General features: G+C 40.1%; 1 pseudogene; it reads left to right on the top strand.

The window, feature by feature from the left end:
* Nucleotides 1–5,899: 5,899 nt before the first annotated feature.
* Nucleotides 5,900–7,158, top strand: LOC100393901 (heterogeneous nuclear ribonucleoproteins C1/C2 pseudogene; annotated as a pseudogene).
* The last annotated feature ends 213 nt before the right edge of the window (nucleotides 7,159–7,371 follow it).

Genomic DNA, 7,371 nt, shown 5'->3' with positions numbered 1-7,371 from the left:
TCCATTGGCCAGATCTGTTACATTCCATACCCCGACAGCACCAGCTGAGGTCCCCATCAACAGGCAGTGTCAAGCACCTGATGATGTGTGTGGCAGTGTCCCCAGATGATTTTAGCCCTCAGCTGTCAAATTTTCCCAGTCCCGGCCCTGGGCACTGGGGAGCAGAGATAATCCACCTATGTCCTAAACAAATCCCCACAATTGTATAAGGACTAATCTCTATAATAAGTTCCCTTTTCTGTGTTTCTGCTTGTCTGATTTAATCCTGACTGATACAAATCATGAGCTTTAACAGAACGTAATTGCCATTCGGAATGGTTTAAGTGCCGCACAAGTTGAGCAACTTTCAACTTTTAATTGCATTTGGGCACCTTTTCGCCCCACATTTATTTCACTAGCACTTACAGTCTGCTTATAATTTTTGTTGAAATGACAAATCTGTTTTCCTTCCAGAAAGACAAGTTATTTGGTTTATTTTGAATGAATTCTCTATAGCATCAAAGTCATTTCCAGGCTGTTGTGACTTTTACATAGTATTAATTTTCCTTATTAATATATTGTTAAAATTTTGTCCCTCAGATTGATTTTTATTTATTTTATTTCCATGGTAGAGATAGGGTCTTGTTTTGTTGCCCAGGCTGGAGTACAGTGGTGCAATCATAGCTCACTGCAGTCTTGACCTCTTATACTCAAGCAATCTTCCTGCCTCAGCCTTCTGAGTAGCTAGGACCACAGGTGTGCACCACAGTGCCTGGTGAATTTTTCTTTTTCTTTTTCTTTTTGTAGAGACGGGAGTCTCCCTGTGTTCCCCAGGCTGGTCTCTAACTTTCTGGCCTCAAGGGATCCTTCTGAAGTGCTGTGGTGGCTGAGATGAACTACTCTGCCCAACCACAACGTTTTTGTTTATGATATTTAAAAGGAACACTTACCTAAAGACTCTGGTCTCTTCATCCCGGGTGTTCCTTTTTAAAATTTTCCTGTAAGTTCTGGATCTTTTAAGGAAACAAAACCCTGCATACATACTATAAGTATTATTTGGTGCAAAAGCAATAGCAATTTTTTGCCGTTAAAGGTAATGGTTAAAAATTAAAGGTAATGGCAAAAACCGCTATTACTTTTGCACCAACTTAATATAATGCACCAACGGTAGAACCAAAGTCAAGGCTAAGCTATTCAGAAGCTCTAATAAATAATTTGAGGATAAAGATAAACTGATGACTTCTCTAAAGCACAAAGTGCCCCATAAAGAATGAGCAATGCAGCGTGTGCTGTTTGCCGTGACGTGGGCGAAGTGGCAGAGAGTGCAGCTAATGTTTCTGAGAAGTTGCTATTTTAGGAGGCCCATTTATCACGTTCATGAATGTGTCCTAATGAGTTTATATTAAAACTTAGATTTATAAATAATTTACTTTGCTATTTATTGCAGTTACTATTTACCATTTGCCAGCTAACATGTTACTATTAATATTTTATCAAGTGTCCAAACTCCACCCTGCATACCTATTTAGCAGCCTGTTTAGCACAACGCCTGCCTCTGTGGGCGGCAGAGCGCAGGCAGATTGGATTATTTAGTTAGAGGTCTCTTCCCACCTGCAGATTCTCCTTTCAGAATTAAAATGATAGAAGTATTTTGTTTGTTTTTTTAAACAGGAAAAACACTTCCATTACACAGTCAAACCCTGTGTTCTCATCCTTTCCATGTTTATTTTACCCTGGGGGCCTTTTCTTTCCCAACGAATGCTCCTCACCCGACGCTGCACAGGTCTCAGCCAACCTCATTAACTACCTCGCTTTGACTACTCCTTTGGCCTCCAGTTTCCCTGAAACTAAATCACAGGGAAACAAAACTCCACACACTTACTCTAAGTATTATAACGTACCAACAATAAAAACCATCTAGTATGTTACTATCTCAATATTAAATACAGTCACAGGTATCACAAGGCGTGTGTTTGTTGTTTGGTAGAGATAGGATCTTGCTTTGTCACCCAGGCTGGAGTGCAGTGGCACAATCATAACTCATTGCAGGCTCAAACTCCGGGGCTCAAGCAACTGTCTCACCTCAACCTCCCAAGTAGCTAGGACTAAAGCCTAGCCACAAGGTGCAAGGTCTCTACAAAATCGAGCACCCCAAGCATGGCCAAAATAATTTGGGTGAGGGACATTGTCAAAGATAAATCACCACTGGCCTGCCATGCATGGCTCAACAGTCCTCTCCTGGGTCAGTTCTGTCTTTCTATTTGAATCTAGAATCATGTAAAAATGATTTCAACTCATTTAGAAATAGGTTTTTAAACCAAAAGAAGGAAAAATAAAGTTGGGTACCTACCTCACAACATATTTCAAAATAAATTCTCGATCGATCAAAGATCTGAATATACAAAATAGGCCAGGTGTGGTGGCTCACACCTGTAATTCCAGCGCTTTGGGAGGCCGAGGCTGGTGGATCACCTGAAGTCAGGAGTTCGAGACCAGCCTGGCCAAGATGGTGAAACCCTAACTCTACTAAAAATACAAAAATTAGACAGACATGGTGGCGTGGGCCTGTAGTCCTAGCTACTCAGGAGGCTGAGGAACGAGAATTGCTTCAACTCAGGAGGCAGAGGTTGTAGTGAGGTGAGATCATGCCACTGCACTCCAACCTAGGTGACAGAGTGAGGTTCCAAGAAAGAGAAAGAGAGAGAGAGAGAGAGGAGAGAGAAGAGAGAAGAGAGGGAGGGAAAGAAAGAAAGAAAGAAAGAAAGAAAGAAAGAAAGAAAGAAAGAAAGAAAGAAAGAAAGAAAGAAAGAAGAGGAGGAAAAGAAAGAGTAGAGAGAGGGAGTGGGAGAGAGGAGAAGTGAGGGAAGGAGGGAGGGAGGGAGGAAAGAAGGAAGGAAGGAAGGAACTGAATATACAAAATAAAATTCTAAAAATACCAGAAGGAAATGTAGATATGGATGTTGGACTTTACTACATAAAATGAGAAGCCTCTGTATACCAAAAAAAAAAAAAAAGCTAAAAGATATAGACTGAGAAAACATGATAGGCAAAAAAATTATCTATAATATATAAGGATTTATTAATTAATAAGAAAAAGATAACCCAATCAAAAACTGGCCCAAGGGTATACAAAGGCCTGTCACAAACAAATAAGAGAGATCAAAAATCATATGAAAAGATATTCAATCTTAGTAATTATCAGGGAATATAAATTAAATCAAAACAAGATATAATTTTTCATCAAATTGGCGAACTTTAAAGATAGATGGTACCCAATTTGAGCCAAGGTGCGGGAAATAACCAATTTCATATTCTGCAGTGGGCATGTTTACTGATAGCAATATTAGAAACCAACCCTAAGGAAGAAATTCAGTATATGTACTTGTTCACTAAAGCAAAGAGTTTCTAACAGTGAAAAATGAAAGATAATTATAAATATCCATTAATAGGGGAATGATTAAATGAATCAGGAGCAAGCTCGGGGGAATGTGTGTGTGTTTGCAAGGGAAATAAATGGTCCAGAAAGAAGGAAAGGAAAGACTCCAAACTTAACTAAAGGCACCCTTGGGCATTAGCAGGATTGGGTAGAGTAGGAGGGGAGGACTTTTTATTCCATATTCTCTTTTATTGTTTGATTTTATTACAATGAACGTGCATTTTGTAACTAGAAAAGAGGAAAAAGAAGAAGTAAAATTTAAAAATTTAACTCTTATCAAAATGTAAATGTAAAAATAGTAATCAAATTAAAATATGAAACCGTAGCAAAGCTGTTGTAAGACAGGCACTCTCTTACACTGCATCTTTCTGGAGAGCAATCTGATAAGATGGCTTATGTCAATAACTTTAAAATGTTCCCAGTACCTGACGATATGAGTTAGCTTTGGAGACAGGAAACGGACAGCTGGAGGACTTGTGGGGAGGGGAGGTGGGGGGAACCGACAGAAACCTCACTATGCACCCCTTTGTACCTTTGGAATTTTATACCATGAGGATATACTTTTTGTTCAACACTTGATGAAAAATTTGTAAACAGTTCATATCCCCCACAGCAGTTTCCCCTTCTACAATTTATCCTAGGAGTAAATCATAAATGTGAGCTGAGGCTTAGCCACAAGGATATTCTCCATGCCATAATTTATGGTAGTGGAGAACTGTTAACAATTCAAAATCTAACACTAGTATATTGATTTTAAAAACTAGAATGCATATATGAAGTGGAAAACATAGTCATTACAATAATTTTTCAGGAAAAAATTGTCTATTGCTTTTAGGCCAGCAGAAGGACAGATGAATACCTACATACATAATCTGAAAGGATCCACACCAAAATGTTAACACCATTTGTGTCTTAGCAGTAGTGTTATTAATGTTATTAATATTAGAAAAAAACTGAGAAACTGCCCTCGTAAGGCAAGGTCTGTCAGATGGAAGATTTTAAAAAGTAATTGAACTTAAGGAGAAAATTTAAAGGTAAAAAGACTCTCAGGACAAAATGAGCAAAGTAAAAGCTCTAAGATCATTAAACTCTTTATCCAGTCTACCACTGATGGACACATATACACCATGGAATACTATGCAGACATAAAAAAGGACCAGTTCATGTCCTTTGCAGGGACATGGATGAAGCTGGAAACCATCATTCTCAGCAAACTAACCCAAGAACAGAGAACCAAACACTGCATGTTCTCACTCATAAGTGGGAGTTGAACAATGGACACAGAGAACACATGGACACAGAGAGGGGGAACATCACATACCAAGGCCTGTCGAGCTAGGGAAGGGATAGCATTAGGAGACATACCTAATGTAGATGACAGGTTGATGGGGCCAGCAAACCACCATGGCATGTGTATACTTATGCAACAAACCTGCATGTTCTACATATGTATCCCAGAACTTAAAGTACATATATATGTGTGTGTGCATATATATATATAAAGTATATATAAAAGTACAAGTTTAGCCTGACAGTTAAAAGGAAGACAGACTGGCTGTTCTAGAAGGTGGTTTACTGGATGATTTCAAGGACCCCTGCAAGTTGAGAATGATGAGATCTGTTCATTTTCCTTCAGTGTAATGAATCATGCCTCCAATGGAAAAAAAATCATTAAACTCAGAGTTTTTCTTTAAGTGGCAAAAATATCAAAAGAGAAACATAATAAATAAACTAGCACAATATAGAGTTAAAGATTCAAAAAACAGAAAATAAAAGTGGACAATTCTAAAGAAAAACAATTTGAATGATAAAGTTATCAAACTAATATAAAAACTCAAGTATATTAAAGATGAAATATTAAACGTAGGCTGGGCACAGTGGCTCACACCTGTAATCCCATAACTTTGGGAGGCCAAAGCAGGCCTTGAGGTCAGGAGTTTGAGACCATCCTGGTCAATGTGGTGAAACCCTGTCACTACTAAAATACAAAAATTAGTTGGTGTGTGCCTATATTCCCAGCTACTCGGGAAGCTGAGGCAGGAGGATCACTTGAACCCAGGAGGTAGAAGTTAAATTGAGCCGAGGTTGCGTCACTGCACTCCAGGCTGGGTGACAGAGTGAGACTCTGCCTCTTTTTTTTTTTTTTTTTTCTTTGAGACAGAGTCTCACTTTGTTGCCCAGGCTGGAATGCAATGGTGCAATCTCAGCTCACCGCAACCTCTGCCTCCCGGGTTCAAGCAATTCTTCTGCCTCAGCCTCCCCAAGTAGCTGGGATTACAGGTGCGTGCCACTATGCCTGGCTAATTTTTGGTATTTTTAAGTAGAGACGGGGTTTCACCATGTTGGTCAGGCTGGTCTCGAAACCCTGACCTCGTGATCTGCCCACCTCAACCTCCCAAAGTGCTGGGATTACAGGCATAAGCCACCGCACCCGGCTTCTGTCTCAAAAATAAATAAATAAATTGTTTTGTCAAGAGATGAAGACTGGGTGGTTGTGGCCTCATTGCTGACCTCGAGCAGCAGTCAGCTTCTCCACATAGAACCTGGGAGTGGGAGACTCAGAATCGAATCTCTTCTCCCTCCCCACTCCTGTGAGATTTTTTTGATCTTCAGCTACATTTTTGGCTTTGTGAGAAACCGTATCCTCAAACACAACAGGCAGTAACGTTACCAACAAGACAGATCCTCGCGCTATGAACTTCCATGTGTTCATTGGGAATCTCAACATTCTTGTGGTCAAGAAATCTGATGTGGAGGCAATCTTTTCAATGTATGGCAAAACTGTGAGCTGCTCTGTTCATAAAGGTTTTGTCTTCGTTCAATGTGTCAATGAAAGAAATGCCCAAGCTGCTGTAGCAGGAGAGGAGGCAGAACGATTGCTGGCCAGTTCTGAGATATTAACCTGACTGCAGAGCCAAAAGTGAACCGAGGAAAAGCAGGTGTGAAATGATCTGCAGCGGAGATGTACAGCTCCTCTTTTGACTTGGACTTTGACTTTCAACGGGGTTATGATGATAGAACGTACAGTTACCCAGCACGTGTACCTCCTCCTCCTCCTATTGCTCGGGCTGTACTGCCCTAGAAATGTCAGCGTGGATCAGGAAACACCTCACAAAGGGGCAAAAGTGGCTTCAATTCTAAGTGTGGACAGCGGGGATCCTCTAAGTCTGGAAAGTTGAAAGGAGATGACCTTCAGGCTGTTAAGAAGGAGTTGATCTAGATAAAACAAGAAGTGGATTATCTCCTGGAAAACCTGGAAAAAACTGAAAAGGAACAGAGCAAACAAGCAGAGATGAAGAATGATAAGTCAGAGGAGGAGCAGAGCAGCAGCTCCGTGAAGAAAGAGGAGACTCATGTGAAGATGGAATCTGAGGGGGGTACAGATGACCCTGCTGAGGAGGGGACCTACTGGATGATGATGATAATGAAGATCAGGGGGATGACTAGCAGGAGTTGATTAAGGATGATGAAAAAGAGGCAGAGAAAGGAGAGGATGACAGAGACAGTGCCAATGGCAAGGATAACTCTTAAGTTCATAGTGGGGTTTAGAAACCTTATCCCATTATTTCTTTACCTGGGCACTTGTCTAAGATCAAATTTTTTTACCAGATCTTCTCCCCTAGTATCTTCAGCACATGCTCACTGTTTTCCCCATCCTTGTCCTTCCCATGTTCATTAATTCATATTTCCCTGTACCTAGTCCCATTTTCAGTTCCTTTGACGCTCCTAGTAGTTTTGTTAAGTCTTACCCTGTAATTTTGGCTTTTAATTTTGATACCTCTTTATGACTTAACAATAAAAGCATGTATGTTTTTTATCAACTGTTTCTAAAATAACCTCTTGTTATGCAGGGAGTACAGTTCTTTTCATTCATACATAAGTTTAATAGTTGCCTCCCCAACTGCAAAGGCAATCTTACTTAGTTGAGTAGCTCCTGAAAGCAGCTTTGAGTCAGA

The sequence above is a fragment of the Callithrix jacchus genome, chromosome 7, assembly GCF_049354715.1.
Source record: "Callithrix jacchus isolate 240 chromosome 7, calJac240_pri, whole genome shotgun sequence".
Classification (NCBI taxonomy): domain Eukaryota; kingdom Metazoa; phylum Chordata; class Mammalia; order Primates; family Cebidae; genus Callithrix; species Callithrix jacchus.
Note: the sequence above shows the minus strand (reverse complement) of the source record. Positions and strands in the feature narration are given on the sequence as shown.